At 32.9% G+C, this 21,738-nt stretch overlaps 1 protein-coding gene across 1 annotated transcript in view; it reads right to left on the bottom strand.

Moving 5' to 3' along the window:
* Positions 1-21,738, bottom strand: part of IRSp53 (Insulin receptor substrate 53 kDa) — a 312,712-nt gene that overhangs the window by 107,877 nt on the left and 183,097 nt on the right. The gene's annotated exons all lie outside the window — the stretch shown is intronic.

The following is a 21,738-nucleotide window of genomic DNA, read 5'->3' on the forward strand; positions in this document are numbered from 1 at the left end:
ATTACCCAGAGCACGTGCTAACGGTTCGCCACGTGCTAGCAAAAGCTGAAATATAAAACTGCTGTCCAAATTGTTTCCAGCATTTGAGCTACAGATTTTGTTCTCGGTATAAAATTACGAATACAGTAATTTGAGCCCACGACTTTTCAAGGAAGGGACTCATTCGAGACAGCTTTTAAATTTATTTCGATTAAAAACACTTTACATATGTACATACATATATGATATATGAAAGAAAGTCTTTCGCCTAGTAATAATATTTTTTATTCAAATTAAACAGTGCGTAAAAAATAATTTCAAACCAATAATAAACACGTATAATATATATGTATACATATGTAATTAAGAAGAATCTCTAAAATTAAAATTATACAATTAATAACTTACATATTAAGCAGTCTAGGTATGTGTAATCTTAATAAAAAGTCGATCAAGATTTTTTTCACTAACTGGTAAAAGAAAACAATAGAACTAAGTAAATAAAAGAAAATCGAATTATTTTATATGTACATTTTATTTGAATTTGTTCTATAGTAATAAAATTTATTTGAAATTATATTTCTATAATTCTATTTACGTATCTACCAAAGCAAAAATTGAATATAGTAGTACCTCGATTATCCAGAATAATCCGGCATGAAGGTAGTCTGGATAATCGAGAAAAAAATCATAGTTACATTTATTATTATTATACATTTATTGTTATTTTACATATCTTTTTTCGAAGCTGTACAATCACGAATAATTTTAAGACAAATGTAAATTGGTACACTAATTCTCGGATATTTGAAACAGTCACTACCTGCATCGCACTTTATTAGCAATTCCCCTATTGTTTAACTCTAGTTTATCTTCTTAATGTGCTTATTATTGAATATAGTATGATTTAAAAATTTGTAATTTATAAATTGACCTACATATGTAGTACATGTTTAATACCATAAATGTCGCTCAGGGGCAGCCTGTAATTTTATTTAATTTAATTTCATAGAACATGAACAATCACAGATTGCTTTACAGATTGCTCCAACAGAACCTTTCAGAACCTGAGAGAACCTTTACAGATTGCTCCAAAGCGACGAGTGCACTTATAAAGATACAATACAATCAATCAATATACATAATCATTTTATACAATGCGAATTCATACAAACATCCCAAGTGCCATCTATTGATAAATTTTTGCAGCATTTTATAAACAAATTGGCGAACCTCAAGACGTTGAATAGCTTGAGATTAGCAAGAGAGATAAAGAAGGAGATGTCAATTTTTACAGGAACCGTTTCTATGAAAATCAGAAAAATTGGCAAAGTATAATAATAAATGATCGATCTGGAGTCACAAATCAAAGTCTGGCCAGCAGCTAGTGGGACTCGAACCCGTGACCACTCTGCTCGAAAGCATATTATACTAACCACTAGTCCACGCCGCTGGTTATGAAATCATGGGAAAATATAAATTAAAAAAGTGGTCTGTTTCGAGACAACCGTCTGATCCATTCGTTGTAATTTTGTAAAGGACTTTCAGTTTTACGTTTAAATATAGCAAACGAGTCCACTTCCAGTATTTTTTCTCTATTTACGGTAGATTTCTTTCATAATCACCGACAAAATTATTCCATGTATTGTTTATTATATTCTATTTCTATTTGCCAAAAAAGTAGTTAGTTTTCAGCGGACAATATACACACAGAAATGTTCTATAAAATCATGTGAGCGTAACGTTGCACATTTTGCATAGTGGACATCGCACGACCGCATATTTACAAAGTACAAAAACCATATCTCTCACATCATAACGTCTTAATGTCCCGGCTATCCAACAACCCTCGCCTTTACTACCACACATGATACTAAATGATCCCTGAAAAGGTTCACATCCCTTTCCAGCGAAATTCGAACGGTTGGCGATGCGATGAAACATACGTTTGTAATTTTTGAGATCGTACCCCCTCCCCTTCCCCTACTGAACTTCCCCTACCCCCTTCTGTTTACTCCGTGAATGTTAAAATTAAAGATCCTAAGCAAATATTTTGCAGAACGTTTCACCAAACATCCCCATCCCCCCGTGCTACATCTCCATACCCTTATTTTCATATCGTTCGTGATGTATACGTGTTTTTATTTCGAATGTTTGCCGAGATTTTTTTATTTAATAAAGAGTACGTATTTCTCAAAACGGCACACTTTCCAAACAGAAAACGCTCCATTATGTTGACTCAAGTTTTTCGGAGCTTTCGCTTTGATGTTGCGAAAATATGTCTTGCATATTGAATCGTCGTATAATTAGCATTAAGTTCACAAAATCGGATGTGAGCTTGATGAATTGCAAATGTCCTCAAAAAAAAAAATTCTTTTGAAATATTTTAATGAGATTAAATAATAAATTGATATTTTTTTCTTAATTTTAAGAAAGATTTTCCATCTTCTAAACATAAAGGACCGCTGTTCTAATGCTTACAAATATAGTACCTTTATATTTGTACATACATTTGTGCGGTTTGATTCGAATTCAAGCGTTAAATACACGCAGCAACAAACCCTAACAAACTTTGCTCATTGTCAACATTTGTTACGCGGGATGTTTCATGGCAAAGATAAATATTTCACCCTATGCAATTTAAGCTAGATTAGTGTCATTTCCGTAACGTTAGTGTTGGAAGGATTAATAGGTTCAAACGTGTGACATATTTCACAGATACCCTTTCCGGAAGCTCAGAGCTCACAGCTTCAAAACCTTTTCCAGAGATAATAAGACGGAGAGACTATCACGAACACACACACACTTTATTTGAGGTACGATATAAAAACTCGTAGAGTTTATATACTACGCAAGACATGAGTGGCAAAATTATAGTAGATACTTACTGTCCTACTCTGTATGTATGTATGTATTTATATTACTTAGATGAACTTTAGTATGATTAATTCATAACCATTGAAAAAAATTTAAAGCATATTCGTTGAGACAAATTGTTGAGACAAGGCTGCAGCAAATTATTAAACTGTGCTTTGAAAACTTAAGAAAACTTTTAAAAAGTTAACTCGAAAACGTTTTTTAAGATGCTGCTGTAACTCTAAATAAATTTACGAAAAAAACTTGAAAAGGTCGACTAAAATTGCAGACAACAAAATTTTATAATAGTTAAGAACAAGATATTCACACGAGTATTTTTGCTTACCTCCATAAAACCTATCTAAACCCAAAGTACTATCGGAAATTATTTTAACAGCATCCAAAGTTCCCATATCTTCCAAATAAAATATATATCATCATTTACAGTCACTCACTAACTACTGCTGGATGAAGGTTCCACTCGTTACTGGTTTGCGCAACTCTCATCCATCTCACCCCACACATTTAAATATCTAATTGCATCTACCCATCTTCCCTGCTGTCTTCCTTTTACCCTTTTGCACTCTCTCGGGTACCATTCTAGTACTTATTTTTTCCACCTTTTGTCCATTATTCTAGCCACGTGGCCCGCCAATTGCCATTTCAATCTCTTCACTCTACCCAATACATATGTCCACTAGTTTTGACATACTTCTAACCCACGTATTCTGCGTCCTCTCTTTCTTATTTATGCCAATTATACAGTGTTCTATATTTCTTTGAGTGTATTGGACTTTGTGTAGCACATTGGCGTTCAATGTCAAAGTTTTAAATCCATTCGTCATTGAAAATCTTTTTTCTTCAGGAAATTGGCATTTTTGATTTAAAAACGGTGTTAATTCGTCCAAATTTACTCAATTCTAATTTCAAACGTCTCTTTATTTCTTCATATTTACTACTGGACATGTATTGTATTTGTCATAAATATAAATAATTATTGAATATATGCATATCTACATATACATACATTATATGTATTAATAAGAAAATTTGACCTCAAAATTAACTGTTTTTATATGGAACAATCTTAATAATCAAGAAAAATCTTATAAAAGACGTTTAGATCTCAATTTTAATATCATCAAATGCCAAAAAGCCACCAGGAAAGTCTATAAACTAAATCTTAGCTGTTTCAGAGTATGCATATATGTATACATACGCAGGTGTTATAGTATATGTGTTTGTACATATATGGATAAGCTTATTCGCCATGCTTTTCGATCCCACCTCGTATTTTATATTAACACTGGAACTTAGCACGCACGTTCCTATACGGAGGGAGAAAAATATGTATATCCAAATATGTACATATAATATAGACGGGTGTGGACGGAAAATTTTTATCGCGAGAGCGAGTGTCTGCAAACAAAAACGGTGCACAATGCGCCATTTGCATTTTCAATAGGCGACCGGGCAGAATTACGGCGCCATTAAAACTGGGTAAAATGTGTCCTCTCGCCGCAGAGCCCACCCCCTCGGCCGATAAACAAGGCAGAGGCCTAATCTGAAGGGGTGCTAGGGGACAATGGGGTGGTCGGGGGTGGGTCTAGGGCGCGTGTCACCCCACCTAACTTCGCGCAAACAATTTACCCGGTTAATGTGTTGACGCCTGGCGCTAGAGCCTGAAGGCGCCCCGCCACTACTGGTACGACACTGGAAACGTTGTATTTTGTGTATGTATGTATGTGTATGCACACATTCGCCTATTATCTTAATTCCTAACCCCGTAGTTAACCGGCTCGTATGAAAATTCAGTTTGCATCCCGGAAAGCATTCAGACTGGTCAATGTTTTTAAACAGCGTATTTAAACCAAGCGAATTTCAATATAAGTACATATATGTACATACATATGTATCATTGAAATAATTATAAAAAAAATTCATTAATTGGATATGACCACTTGCGATCTGAATTAATCGACTCATATAAATTCCATAGTTAATAAATGTTTGTATTTTATCTATGTAATAAAAATGGTTTTAAATTGTCTCAATGTAAAGCTTTTAGCCAAAATGTATAAAATCTACATACATTAGACTAAATTCAAATCCCCTCTGGAGAAAGTCTGAAATGGCAGTCAGTAATAAAATATTTAGGAGTAACGTTTGATAAAAGAATGAGATGGGCACCTCACATTGAGGCAGCGAAATGCAAGGCGATGCGGGGTATATCCTCAATATATCCAATATTTAATCGCCATAGTTCTTTATCAACGCTAAATAAAATAAAATTATATCGCGCGCTCATATTACCATTATTAACCTATGCTTCACCTGTATGGAATAACGCCTCGAATACTAACCTTTCCAAGCTCCAAGTAATACAAAATAAATCCCTTAAAATAATTTATAATACACCCATATATACTAACCTGAAAAAACTGCATGCTATATATAATATTCCGTTTGTTACAGACATTACTAACAAACTAACCAGTAGATTCTATGAAAGAATCACTAATAACCATACTAACACACTTGTGAAGAGTCTCGGTGATTACAACAAAATGTCTATACCCTTCAGGTATAAACACAGATTACCTAAACACAATCTGCTTTAGGTCATCGACTTTAGATAGTCTTTAATTAATATTATGTATTAGATGTATTATGAACATTTATAAGGATTGTAAATAGGTTTTTGAGCTCTTTTTCCTATTATGCTTTAGATTAACATTAGAATAATATAATACTGTAATTACTAACCAAATTAAATTAAAATTGTAAAATAGAAAATGATCAGTAGATCAGTAGCTATTAAAATAGATATAAGATGTATTGTGAACATAATTTCGTAATAATAAAAAGCATTTAAAAATCAAAAAAAAAAAAAAAATTTGCATTTATACTATTTGAAACCCTCATTTAAAAATGGATATTGTATGTATTGAAAGGGTTCAAAGAACAATTAAAAAATGGCATCCGAATTTTATTGAAAATAACGTATCTCTCCACATTGAAGACGAGAAGAATGAGAAGCGATTTAATCGGAGTTTATAAAATTATGAATTATCACTACAATTGTCCTACTTCTAAAATCTAAAATGAAATGCTTAAGATTTATTATGACGGAATACCAATTACCAATTAGTATTCAAATAAAATATTTTTACACCGATCTGTTTTCATAACCACGACAATTGTCCAATGATTGACCTCTTTAAGTTAAGCAAAAACACTCATCTGAGAGACCATACTCTCAGACTCCGAAAAGATTTATTTAAATCACAAAAAATAAGAGAAACCTTCTTTTCAAAAATAGTGGTTGAAATTTGGAATAGTCTATCAAATGAATTAGTAACTTCTTGTAACCTAAGCCTCTTTATGAATACATTTGATGATATGAATAGGAATTGAATTGAAAGAATAACACTATTTTAAATAAGATGATTTTTTTTCCAATTAGAATTATTATAATGATTATTATTATATTTTCGATCATTGTGGGATTAGGGATTCCTGTAATGCCACAATGGTCTAAGCTTTAAAAAATAATTATTATAAGATTTATTTCAGTAGAAATATCTGAAAGCGCTATTCAAAACCACATCCCAACTTTACATCTATGTATGTAATTATAAAATTAACTAAGAAACTTTTACGTAAAAATTTGTTCTGATTATAAAAATATAAAATTGATACAAAATGCTGCAATTTGTATGTATAATTTTATTATATGATAAACGACATTTTATTAACATAATTTGAACATTATGAAACCTAACCTAAGCGATAACGCCAATGTAACGTAACCACTAATTCAAACCCAAATAAATACATCATACAAAATTTGTATAATAATTGAACGTGGCTCATATGAAAAAAAACCATTCCTACGAAGCTTTAATATTACCGCAAACGAATTTATTTTCGTATACATAAAATGAACGACAGTTTATTAATAAAATTCGACTCAACAGCTTAAATGAATATAACATTACATTATAACAGAAGTTTCATCCAGTGAAGAAAAGCCGGCATAAAATAACATCTAAAAACGATACCGTTGAATATTTCAGCACCATGAATTTTTTATTTTAGTTTTTCCGATAACGCAATTTTCGCCTAAGACGATCCATAACCATTTATTCAACGGAAGAGACATTTTGCACTGACATTACACAAGAGACGCTGCGTAAGCTCGAGATTATTACGGCTTTGTCACATCGCTATATCGGTTTTAGACCGGATGTCGTATTATATTTCTCACCGTTAAATTTATAGGTACCTAGTGAAGAAGACATCACGCGAAAATTGCGCGATAACATTGAACCAGTAAAATATATATAAAACCTTTGTGAAAATACTCTCAAATATAATACATACATTATTTTACAAATAAACTAATCATTTTTAATAGCCTTACGTGCATATATAGTATATTTATATATTATAAAGTGTAAATAATAGTAAAATAAATTTCATATCCGTTATCTTTGTAGTGTGTAATAAAAATTTTGATATAAAATCTCCTCTGTTTCTGCAAACGACGTTTTATATTGGCGTCATATACGCGAAGCAGTTAATTAGACTCTAAGAAAGATATCGTTTGAGTCGGAAAAGTTTTAATTGCGACGATCATTACCGTCGATTATATTGTCCGATTTATTATTATGTCCTTTTTATTGCGAGAATTACTCTCAAAGTCTCGACTGAAGGAGATTGAAGGAGTTCGCGTGCTCGCACTCGAGATTCGCGATACATCAGTCTTTGTTGTACCTGAAGCGTGTATAAGTGAGTGTATATAGTCTTTTTTTTGTGCTTGTCATCATTATAATCCGTGAAAGAGAGTAATTTGGCGCTGCCTCCGAGACTAATAAAATCCGAAGCTGTTTTATCTGGCGGCCCTGCCTCCTCGGAAAATTACCCGTAAGTCCAGAGATGAAAATGGCCGGTCGGGTTCTCAGGCCTAATGACCATAATTACCTGCGGTCTCCTATCTAAGACATCGTAAAGCCTAATGTTTTACTATTAGTTCTGATTAAAAGTACTTAGAACTCGAACTGATCGACGAACAGATGATCCCTTTCGCACCGCAAGTTTTCCCTAGCACGCCGTGTATCGCGTTTAATTAAATCCATCCATTGAAATTACAATGCTATTCTGTCGCTTCGTATTGAATTTATTACTTTCTACTTACCTAAGCTGTTGAGAACATGCGCTCTGCCAATTTATTCGGGACCTTATCATATGCCTATACATTTTAATTTTATGTAATGAAATAATTAGCGGTTCGTATTGAAGATGGTAATGGAAAGACTGTAATTTGGATAATTAAAAATTCAATTAAATTTACATCGCACGGCTGCGTTGTACGTATTTAAATAATATACGAGAACGAATAGGACATGCAATTAAAATTATGAAACGTTGCAGCATAATTAACGGTTTGTTATTTTATAAAAAAATTACATCATATAAAGCATAGCATCTACATATTTACATAGGTTAAACTCAAATTAAAATCTGTAACATAAAAATAAATTTTTATTTTTAATTAGAAATCTTTAAAGAATATAAATGCATTTACAACAACAACAATGTTTTTGTTGTTGATTACATTTTTATTAACGCAAATTAGATAATATTGCATCGTGTGAAATGGTTTACGTTGACATTATGCCGACAGACATTAAGCCAACAGATATTAAGCCAACAGACAGAATACTTGGCCGAACACACGTAATAAGTTCGAGGTGATTTCTGAATAATTAATTTGTTTTATGTGTGTTTTGAGTAATTTCGATACACAATCGGCCAAATGTCCGTTCAACCAAACTTCCATTCGGTCAAAAGTCCGTCGGCCTAACGTCCGTCGGCCAAGTGTCCATTCGGCTAAAAGTCCACGCACGTATAAAACACGTTGATTGTGACAATTTATAAACTTCATAGAAGAATTTAAATAAGTAGAGTATTATAGTCCAATTCTATCAATTATTTCGAGATATAGAATAATTAAGAAATTTTTTAAAAATGTAGCTCAACCCTAGAAGATTGCAAAATTTTGTATTTTTTTTTTTGATTATTATATGATTTAAATTTTTTTATATATATTTTTTTCAAATGTACATATATGTATTCTTAAAATAATAATAAAAAAAAACATGAAACTTTTTGTACATAAATCTAAAAAAAGTGAAGACCACTCTATAATATAATATATGCACATATGCATGTGCAATTTTGTATATTATATTTAGCACTTAGAATTATGTAACTTCACGATTGAATTAGTATTAAGAACGATGACCGTTTGATGTCAAAAGTCTACAGCTCTGCTGTGCAAGTGCTAGAGCCTTGGAAAAGAAGAATTTTATAAATAAGATACAATTACTATATGTAGAAAGTATCTATCGTAAAGGTGATATGGATGTCATCGTATCTTCTTGCAATGTATTTATAGAAATAGTGAAGAGCTGAGAGTTATTTATTTATCTGTAATACAAGGAACGTTTTCCGGAAATTATTCTGCGGATGTATTAGTTTTCCTTCACTGATTTTCACTTAACAACCGGCATCACCTGCGTGTGCAAGAAGAAAAGATGGCACGACCCACCCATCCGCGCACTCGGGACATTAACGTAAATAAGATTAAAAGGGCCGAGAAGGGCCTGCTCCCTAGAAATGTACGAGTGGGTGTGGAGGGAGGGATAGGGAGGGTGCAGTGCGGAAACTCCAACGAAAAGGACCTCCGAAACAAAGGGAATGACATTCTAATGCCGACTGATATGACGCTACTCAATTCTATGGCTAACGAAATGGTTATTATTCGCACAGAACTCTCTCTCTATAACAGTCTACCTGCACACATACAACACCTATATGAATAAATGTAATGCGAAATCTCGGCTATTCTTCTCGCTCTGTTATTACTATTATTGTAATACAATACTTATTCAGAAATTTTAATATTTGTTAGAGAAAATGAATCTGATGTTTCCCAATAGCATTACTTGTAGCAATGCTATAAATTTATAACATTTTAAGAAATGACTTCATTTCTTTCAAATGTTTTCTCTTTGAATCTAAATAAGATTACCAAATTATTAACATTTATATGTTTATTAGTAAACATAAATACTAGGCCGGAGCGAAAAACAGTAAACACACAACGACTAAACTCTCAACGACATGAAAAAAATGAATTTTCTGAAAATAGCGTTGTCGCCATACAAACATCCATCGCAAGTGCACTTTATATGGGGACTTTCGAGCAAAACTTTGAATTAAATCATTCAAAACTTATCATAATCGACTCTAATAAACTTCATTGATCGTTTATTTTTTTTAAATAGTAAAAAAATCTACATTTTTCTCGAAAATGAGATATACAATAATAAAAGCCTGGTTTTTACAAGGCTCTTTTATAGTTCACTTCTTATTAGAAAATCTTGTCGAGACAAAACTATTGGATGCAAGCACAAGACATTTTTTGAAATCAATGAAATTTTTTTATTTCACTTTCTCTCGATACGAAGAAATTTTTCCGATGATGAAAATTCAAAATTCGCGTTTTTCGCTCCGGTCTAATATTCACATACCTATTTGAAGTAGACATAACTATAATATTAGATGCTTAAAAGCTTATAAAAATCAATTTAAATATTTACTTTTATCATTCAAATATTTCTATATTTCAAATCAAAAGTCTAACTTTAAGTTTTGTATTTAAGTATAAAAACCATTCAAAATAAGTGTACAACGTTTCAAATAAGCCATTTTTTCCACTCTCTTTTTGATTTAAAATTTCTAGCTTTTCTGCTTCATTGAATTACGTACAAAATTGACTCGTGCCTTCGATAAATATTTGTGAAATCAACCATTGAATATATTATATATATTTTATACTTAAATTGTATATATTGTCACATTTCTATAATTGAGTTAGATTTGTATCAATAAAAACGAACTATGACCAATCTATGAAACCACCGTAAAAATACAAACATTTCCTATATAATACTTTCTAAAATTGACGCAAGCCTTTAAAAAAAAAATCTTATATCAAAACTAATGCATTTTTGTGAATCATTTTTGTATATTATAGAGCTAAATACATACATATCGAATTTTCTATTATCAAAAAGAATATCTGATTTTATCTTTAGATTTTAAAATGCAAGCATTATATCATGAAAAAAATAGAGAATATCCAAAACAAACAGAGAGCGGTATTTGCTAATAGGAGGACTCTCCAAATTGAACCTGCACTGCAAAATAATAATCTGCCGGCCATTATGAAGCCAGTATGGACTTATGGAATACAACAGTAGGGTTCAGTAAGCCATCCAACATTGAATATACATGTACATACATACAAAGATACCAAAACCAATTACTGAGAATCATGACCAATGTATGTAGATATACATATTTATGTCGCTTTGTGACAAATACAGATATCCATAAGGACCTGAACAGACAATAAGAGTGAAAACACACTGAGTTTTTTTTTAGATACTTTTAAACATGCAAAAAAAAACGCAGCACCCCTAGCCCATATACATGGTATACAAACCCAATAATCACCCCCTGGAGTGTTTTAGGTGATATTTTATAATTGTATTTATCCTTACATGAACTCAGTGATCGATAAGGGTGAAAATTGCATATGGATATGCATACACGTGCGACCTCCCAAACATATGCATTCTGCACGTGCAACTACACCCGAATTCGGTCTGGGGAGCACCCACTGCTTACGGTCACAGCGGGAAGCCAAAGACACATGACGTCCCATACCACTCGGTGTGTTTTCGCCCTAAGACAGCTGAGAGACCACCCCAGTATCAAAGCCATACAGTTAAAAGATACAACTCATCAACTGAGGTACTGAGGTACGGTGTGATGGTCTGAATTTGAAAGATTCAGACTAATTCGTAATCTTGGATGACGCAGTAGTGATTGGTAATGTCACTAGTGATGATTTATCAGATTGACAGAAGAAAGAAGAAAAAAAAAGATTAAAAAACCATGAAGAAATTTGTACACGTCGCGTCGTAGTACATTTGTAAATGCATAATATGCAGTATCGAATTTGCTCCAATGTTTGATGTAGTGCATACGGATCGTTAATATTGTTAATGGACTGCTCTCTGTTCCAGGTCGAGATCCTCTCTTTAATCTGCAATATTAATTTGCGTCGAATTTCCCGTTATTCTCAGTTCCCGGCTCGACACACAACCTTACGTGGGTGCTACGGCAGACTACAACGTATGGGCGAATATTCGATGCGGTGACTGGGTCGTTAATAACGTTAATGGACCACGTTGTACAGACTCTCCGGGGGGGCCGTGAGTGAACCGTCGGGAGGGGGTTGAAAAGATTAAAAATTTTCCATTCTGCGAGCTTTGCGCGGGCCCTCTAATGAAGGTGCTAAAAAATCGATATTGAACGCGTGTTGGGCCATGCATGCTATAACGTGGGGTGCCAAGGGGTCCAAAAACGTGCGGAACTTTTAACTTTCGACGCGCGTATGCCTAACTCACACACCCCCAAAAACCAGAAGCTTGGAAACTGTGGTTCGCGTATGATTTCAGAATATTATCATTACATATCTCGAAGCTGTTGAATATTATAAAATGCTACCTACAAAATATATATTTCTAGCAAATTTGCTTTGTATTAAAAATTTGTTGATTATTCATAGATGTACATATGTATTGTATTCTATTACATATTAGTACCTACATACATATGTTTAAAAATAATCATAATATATATGTGGGATAATTCCTGTCATCGCACATATGATGAATGTATGTAATAAAAATGCCACTACTCGGATTATCTGGACATCTAATATATGTAAAGATAATTATTTAAAAAAAGTTTACTTTGATCATTAGTTGTTTTAAACACATGTACATTATTTAGTTCTGATCGATTTAAGTGGTCTTTATCATTATATGTATGTCAAGTCTTAATAAGATTAATCAAGACTAGAGGACTGGTGTTTGTCGACTACTGGTTAACCAGCACTGATCGCTTGATCACGCGTTCGCGCCAAAAACAGCCAATAAGATCTCGCGACCCATCGACCAATGATCACTCTGTGCTAAGAGTAACGCTATCTATTAAGTATTCGGCGAATTTGTTCCGTGCTTCATTCGGAGCTTATTAGTTAACGGATCAACAATAAACTACCTCTACCACAGTTTGATAAAAAAAAACCCCTCCACACGTTAGTAGTACCAAAGTTGACGACTAACAAATACTTATTTATTTTTGTACAATTAATTGGTTTTCGAATATCACTGAAATGATTAATTTCGTCGATTTTTGAATGTTTATTCAAAATTTAATAACTTTTACGCAATACTGCGATCTTACCAGGTCAACTATGTACCCATTATAATTTTTATTGATACAAAATCAAAGTTTTCTTCAAAGATATAAAGATAAGCTAATTTATAACAATTTCTCAGATTTAGCCATGAGTCGACACATTTTCATGACGTAGCTACTTCAAATATAATACTTACATACATACCCTTTCGAATAGACATATGTAGTTGTACGTCGAAATAAGATCATAACAAGGGTTGCGGTGTAATAACATTGGATCAAATTACACGGAAGTATCCATAGCACTTTAAACTTTTCAAATTGTAAAAAGTGTGGCCCAACACTGAAAAGTTTTCACTCCCCTGCCTTAAACCAACCCATAACCACCCCCCGAAAAACATGTTCGTGTCATATTCCGTCCCCGGGGTTCTCGAACGGGACGTGGCGTGGGGCCCGGTCAGAAATAAAACCTTAATCTGGCGATATTTCAATGGTTTTCCCTCGAATTTCTGAGTTTCCACCCCACCACCCGCCAAGTCCCCTTGAGCGACCCTCGTTGCATATGCGGATTTATTTTTCGCTCTCGTTTTAAATGTATAATCTGATTTAAAATATTATTGGGAAAAGAAAAGCCGTTCGTGCGAGCGGAATCGCTAATGTCGCACTGGAGATCGTAATTTCGCATGTTTTTCCCGTTTTTCGTGCGTGCTCTTATGCGGTGAATTTTCACGTTTTCCCGGCCAATAATATTCGTATTTGTGATCTAATCTATGGACAGATAAATTCAAACAAGTCCGTTCGACGTCGGTACAATACAGCGCGGAACATATTATATTATATCGCACAATATAATATCATGAAACGGTTGTAACACAATGGAACCTTTTTCTATTAAGCAGAAGTACAATAAGAAAAGTCTATTAGTTCTTAATAGATTACCGCTATTGTAAGTAAGTGTTCGTATTCGATTGAAATGATTCATGGTGAAGTCAATCCAGATAATATTGAGTCTAGATAACTACATACATATTTCAACTACATACAATATATTAATATTTATTAACCATCTGTAAACAAAAAAGACATAGCTAATTGATGATTGTTTACATTGTTATACTACTATTTTTATATTGATGGATATCTCATCACTTTTTTTTTACAAATTGCTAAGATCATTCTTTATTTAAACTTTAAAAAAATCCTACTTACTTAACCAAGATGACCAATATTTATCACACAAATTGTATCCCAAGATCTTAATTGGTAATGTGTTCTAAAGATGAAATTAATCACGGCAAAGTTAATCCTTTTAATAAAACTTTTTTCATATTTATATTCTTTTAACGTTTGATGTTTTATAAATTGACGTTTCAGTAAGCTATTTTGAAATGGAATTATTATGTGATTGAAAATTTGACAAATAACTTTGAAAAGATAACAATATGATGAGATAAAATTCAAAAATAGCTAAGAAATTGCATTAATAATTAAATTTCGACCAATCATGTATGTATTTTACTATTAAATACCATTGTTCTTTAAAGATGCCATATTCATATTCGGATAAAAATATACTTGTATAATATCAAAGAAGCAAAGATTTTTTACATCAAGTATGCATTAAAACAGTGTATAAAAGAATCGTAACTTTTAATTTTGAATTCAGTCTATTATACAAAAGTTTTCGTTCACATTGCTGTACGTAAAAGAACGTGCTTAAAATGTGATTTGCGGATATGGATCTTTTTTCCCCGCGGAGATTTTCGTTCAGGAAGTTCACTCATTAAATTGTAAGGTGTCATTTAGTATCCAGTCTGGTTCTGGCAAAGAATTTCACTCGGAACGAACGCGATTTGATGCGTAATGAGCGAGACCGTTGCCAAATGGGGGTGGCTTTTGTTGGAAGATGCATACAAAAGAACTTCTGCTTAAGTATATTTTTTTTCTCTCCACTCCTCCTCTTTTTTAACATTTCACAACAAATTGCAAGATGAGCAGAAGACTGACTGGGAGAGGGGGAATAGACGGACCGTCTTTTCCACAATGAATACATTATCTTTAAAAAAATTCCATGCAACTTTTAACGTGCGATCTGCTCCATATATGTACGTATAGGCTGCGACAAAGGTAATTTGAATTTCGTACTTTGAATACGCTAAATATTAGCGTCGTTGATAGTATGCGCGCAGGAAGCACGTCGTGGAAGATATTCCTGGTATTTTAAAATTGTTCCCTCTAGTATTCAGATGTGTTCAGAGGGAGAGATGGGGAAAATGGTGCATGCGTAAGACGGTCGCATCTCCTCTCTGCATAACATTTTACGACCCTTATCCAAAACAATAACAAACGACTCATAAAGTAGAATCATGTCGCAACTGAGAGCTCTTAGCACACTACCAAGCATCTAAAAACTTTAAAACTTCAATAAAAATCAACTAAATATTTTATAGAATTATTTATATTGGCAATGTTCAAGTTGGCCATTTTCAGATTTACTCAAATAAAATTTTACTATCCAATAGTAATTGTAAGAATACATTTTATAGTAAATCTATTAATGTATACAGCGCGTATTTTATAAGTTCGTTTCACAATATAATTTTATATTACATATTTGATACTCTTTCAAACGATTCTAGGAACTATTCGCATCGACGCAAATTTTACTACAATACATTTTGTGAATATAAAGTGAGTTTTGGAAAGGTATTTCAGTTGGTAGTTTTTTCACTGTTTATAAAAGAGAATTAACAGAAATGTAAATTTATATATTTTAATACAAAAACAGATTCTGATATAAAATATCAATCGGAATTTATGTAATATTGTGAATTCAGATCGATGTATTGATAAAATCGAATGAAACTATCACTAAATTGAATTACTTCAAATAGTTTTATCACAGATTGAATGCAAAAAAAGAAGAATATTGACTATGTACTTACCTACATATATATATATATATATATATATATATATATATTATTTGAAATTCTAATCTGAATTAAACATGCATTTCAGTCAGCAGTATGGCTGGAGAAAGAAGTTACCGGGTTCGATCCCATGCTAATCTTTAATACTGCCGGTCAGACTTGGATATTTGTGACTCTGAGTCGATCTTTTCTTATCAGATTTTGCCAATTTATCTGATTTCATTGTTGAAACGGCTCCTCCATCAAAATAATGTACAAGTCTAAATCCATAGATGTCTCTATGGATTAATTTATTAATTAATTAATTGAGAATTTCGTGTTCTGCAGCCTCTCGAAATACAGCGATTTATGTAATAAAAATGCTGCAATGTTTGTAATTAATTATCTAGGAAGGCGCATCGGGGTTTACCTGTTAGGCTTTCCTGGTATATATCTACATATGTAAAATAAATAAAATAAAATAAAATTCCAATCATGGGAATATTTTTCTAATACTTTAAATCTGAATTCCGAAGTATGTAGAAATCTGAATTCCAAAGTATGCCTGTACGTATTTGCGGTTTGTTTCATATTTAAAAATGCAAAATCTCATCGCGAATTTCAAAAATAGCTGGTCTGCGTTGTACTGGTGGTTTTGCTTCAGTAATCACGCCATTGAAAATAAAGGAAAATCTCGACAAATGAGTTTGAATAATTCCGACGAATGAAACGAAGCTCATACCTGGAAAATAGCTTTCGCTACTGTTTCAGTATGTCTGGGAAAATGTAACGAGAGGCGAGGGACTCGAATACACCCCTTGGTATTCCATTGTCATCCGGCGAAAGGGGAGTTAAATTACAATATTAAGGCGCATAAAAACAATGCGATTTCGTGCATTATGCACATTCCAACCCAATGCCACATTTCCCTCCCTTCACCTATCCCTTCATTCCTTCCTCTCTTCAAAAAACAAAAAAAAACATAAAATTTAAATGAAAATTTATCGTGCGTTTTTTTACACTTTTCACCCGTAAAGTACATATACATATATTTATATAAGTTATTTTCGAACGGGCGCGCGTCGCCGTCGACCCCATTTTCCTGTGTTTTAACTCGCGTTAGGAAAAACGAGGAAAACTTGAATTTTTCCATGGAATAAGATTTATGAGAGTCCATTATGTTCCTATATGCCACTGTTTGAATAATTCATCCCTCGTAAAAATATTACTTAATGGCCAGGGGCCCAACTTAATTATTAACCCTTTGTTAACGTATCTGGCCACCCCATTACGTTTCGTGATCGACAAATTTCCAAAAATATGAAGATTTTAAATGAAAATATCTATTCTGGACAACCTTGTTTGATCGGCGCAAGTAAATAAAAATACGTATTTCGATATTTCGGGCCATGAAACATTTTATCTACCTATCTGGCACCCTATTGTCGATTCATTTCTTTCACCTCCATATACATCCCCCTTCCAACACCCACCCCCTCGTCCGGTGGTGCGTATTGTTTTAAACGGTGGAGAGGAAAATTTTGGGGCACACTGTTGTCGGTTAAAAAAGTAAATAAAATGCGCCCCGTACCAAGTGAGGTTGAAAAAAGATAACAAAGGGAAGGGCTGTAGTAAATACCAATAATGGTCCATTTGCTGAGAACGTTCCTCTCCCTTAAAAAACACAAACTTTCCCTCAGCGGCCCCCCCCCCCCCGGCCACAACTCACCCCCACACTCCATTTCCCCCGTTGAAAAATGCTAAAAACCAACGTTGAAAATAATTTGAATATTTTAAAAAGTCGAATGCGGAAAAGATTTTAATTACGTTAGTCAATTTTTCTTTTATCTGCGACGAAGAAAAATTTATGTTACCCTTTGCATAATTAACACGCTAAAATACCATAATGAATGTTGTAAGAAGCTGACGTTTCAAAGCTGACGTTTCAAAGTGGGTCGTTTCAAAATGCAAATATGACACTGATTTCACTTACAATTTTTATTTTCGCTATATGAATATGATTTCTAAACTAATTGAATTACGGGGATGGGGGAAATTTGAAAAAAAAGAGAATATATATTACATATGCATATATGTACATATATGCATATGTAATATATGAATCATTATCTAAAGTTTTTTTTAAGTTTATTTGATGGTTCTTTATACATGTATGTACATATGTATACATTTTGAAAACTGTAGATTTGTTAAGCAGATAAAAACATTTTATATTAGCAAGTAAAATTTTTCGAATAGACACTTGGCCGACGGACAATAGGCTGATGGACACTTGGCCGACGGACTGTTGGCCGAAAGGACATTTGGCTGATTGAAAGTTTTAATTGCTTTTATTTATTTCTAACAGAATTGGATGAATAATGGCACTAAATGATGTTGATGATGAGAAAATGGATTTACTGAACGGTATTTACCGGTCAACGGCGAGAAAAAATTTCAGTGGCCTAGAGTACATCGAAAATAGCGATTTTTTTTTAATTTGGAAACAACTTACGTAGAAAAAGACATTCTATGTATATCATAAGAAACTCGTGAAAAATAATATTTATTTATTTAATTATAAAGGCGGCAAAGCAGATAGACCCACGAGGATTGGCTTATAAAAATAACAAACTAAAAAAAAAAATTAATAACAATAATAAGATGAAAAAAATATCAAATATTTTGGACTCCCACCAGCCGAATACATATGTATGTATGTGCCTTAAACACCTTTTATATCTTTTACTATTTACTTAATACAAACATTATTTTGTATTCTGATTAATGTTGAAGTAAGCGCTAATTTTTTTTTATAGAAAACTAGTTGTTTTACCCGGCTTCGCTCAGAATTTGTAATATAAACAGCGTATGCATGGCGAATCTAATAGTTAATATTCCTTTGTTTTTTTATTAAATTTATTTGAATCGAAAAAAATATAACATTCAACCAATTGAATTGTCGTCATAGAAACTTTGTTTTGTTTACGAAGTTCCCAACCAAAGATACTTACATACAAAATCTCTTTCTAAGTTACATATATGTATATTAGATGAATAATTGTCTGTCGAAATTACTCAAAGCTCACTAAAAATAGACAATTTATTCAGAAATCATTTCAACGTTTTATTAAAATTTGATATTTTTGATAAATTTAATCAATTTTAAATTTCATTCAGCCAAATTTCCATCGGACTAATGTCCGTTGGACCAAGTGTCCGTCAGCCAAATACCCATTGGGCCAATAGTCCGAATTGGCTGGTTTTACATTGAAAATTGTGAAAAATTGCAAAGAACTAACAAATACATATTCATCTTTAAATATGTAACCAGATACACATATGTATGTTGTATAGAAGATTTTCAAAGGTTCGATATCGAACTTTCCGCATAATTTAAACTTCAACGTCAGATTTTCTCATTTTGGCTTCTGTATACAATGTTAACTTTATGTAAACCGGAATCGTATTTATACAAGGAAGCATTGTACACATTACACAAATTACAATACAACAAATAAACTCATCCCAAATTGTATCGCGGAATGGATAAAAGCAACGCCTCAAGCGGAATATGAAATGAAGTGATTTCAAAATTCACTCACGTTTACCCGCGTCGAATTGAAAACGATTCCAAGTCGTCGAGTCGTAATTAATCGCTTAATTTTTTGCATTATTTTTCTCCGATTCCCGTTAAAGAGGACTTCGGAGGACACTCACTGGAGATCCTGTAATTTAATTTGCGAACTGACGAGGCCCACCCCTCGCGACAGATAAATCTTCGTTCCGTCCGAAAGAGCACCCCGCGCACCCCCTCCCTTCTCGCCGGTCACCGATGGACAATTTATTTTTCGTTTTGTCGCTTCATTTGATAAATTGTACGTCTCTTATTGCAATCCCCAACCAACCCCTCATCCCCCATTGCCGAGTGGAGACAAGCTCGAGGATTAAAATATCAGATTATGAGCAATAAAGCGACCCCCCACCCCTTACACGGAAGCATTTGTATTTCCGGTGTCCGGACCGTTTTTATTATTATTGCGTTATTAATTAAGAGCATTCTTTCGCTGACACCCCTGTCTCATCAACGGTAATTGCAGCCAAAACGACCACACGAGCATATTACATTCTTCGTTGAAGAGTGCGAGATTAGGAAATATGTATGTTCCGGGAAATGTGGCTTTACTTCTGTTAGGCGAAAAATACAATGGAGAGATGGTAGGTTTTAAATGCAAGCACTTTTAATTAGTAATTTTGCGCAAAGATAATTTAAAAAATGTTTAAACACCAGCTGGCTTAACCGTATCAAAGATTTTTTTCAAGCAATGATACTGTCTAGGAAAAGTTTTTCATCTTCAGTTGTATCCCGTTTTTCTTAATGAAAAATTTGAATTGGGTTTGATTTTGGTGGGATATGGCAGATTGAATTATTGATATAAAATATTTTAGGATATCTCAATAAATAAAGACAAGCAAAGAAAAAAGCCCAGACAAGAGAAAATCGATCTAAACCTTTATAGTTCTTCAAATATTTCAAACATATGTACATACTCGTATATACATGTTATAAGCAAGAAAATAAAAAAATATATATGAATCTACGACTGTTAAATAAATGCCTTATCAGTGAGCTACATTATTATAGAAATTTTATTTTACTTATTTATTCAATTAATTATGCAATCTCATTTAACAGATTTCTCCATCGAGACGAGTGTGCAATCCATATTAAGAACTATTTATTAGATATTTAAACAGACACAAACCCATAAATTAAACACTGCACCATGATCAAACGATTAACAAATTTTTGTAGAATTTTCTAATTGAGTTGCTGAATAATTGGAATTTTTGCGAAAGGGATGGAATAGGGTTGCCAATTTGTTGGAACCATTTCAATGAAATCAGATGAATTGGAAAACTTGATCGACCTTGGATTGACATACCCAAGGTCTGCCCAGTAGTATACAAGATAGAACCAGTGACCATACAACTTAAAGCATTACTTTATTTTTACATAGATATATACCAGGAAGACCCCAATGCGCCTTCCTGGATAATTAATTAGAAACAATGCAGCATTTTATTATTACATAAATCACTGTATGTTAAGAAGCTGAAGAACACGAAATAATAATTAATGAAAGAATTAATCCATTGAGACATCTATGGATTTAGATTTTGTACATAATTTTTACAAATTATACACACAATAAATACAGAAGATTTGTGACAAAAGGAAAGATGATTTTTTGCCAATTTTGAGAAACCTTTTCAACAATGATTAGATAAAATTGGCAAACTCTGATAAGAAACGATAGATTTGGAGTCACAAATACCACCAAATCTAACCAGCGGTATGGCGGATCGAACCCACTGATCTCTTGGTGCTAAACATATACGCTACCATTAAGCCATACTGCTGCCTTAAATGCTAATCATTGATGTATCCTTTTTATAGTATTGAAATAAGAAATGGATTGCATAAAATAATATGAAAGTAGAAAAAAATCATTACATATGCACATATTTTTGATGTTGAATCTGAACTGTGTCAAAATTATAAAGTTTTTAAAATGTAAATTTGTTAGGGATAATCAATATAAATCTGACTTCAATAGGTTATAATTTTGAACATTTGTTT

The sequence above is a fragment of the Arctopsyche grandis genome, chromosome 7 (genome assembly GCF_051622035.1).
Source record: "Arctopsyche grandis isolate Sample6627 chromosome 7, ASM5162203v2, whole genome shotgun sequence".
NCBI classification, from domain to species: domain Eukaryota; kingdom Metazoa; phylum Arthropoda; class Insecta; order Trichoptera; family Hydropsychidae; genus Arctopsyche; species Arctopsyche grandis.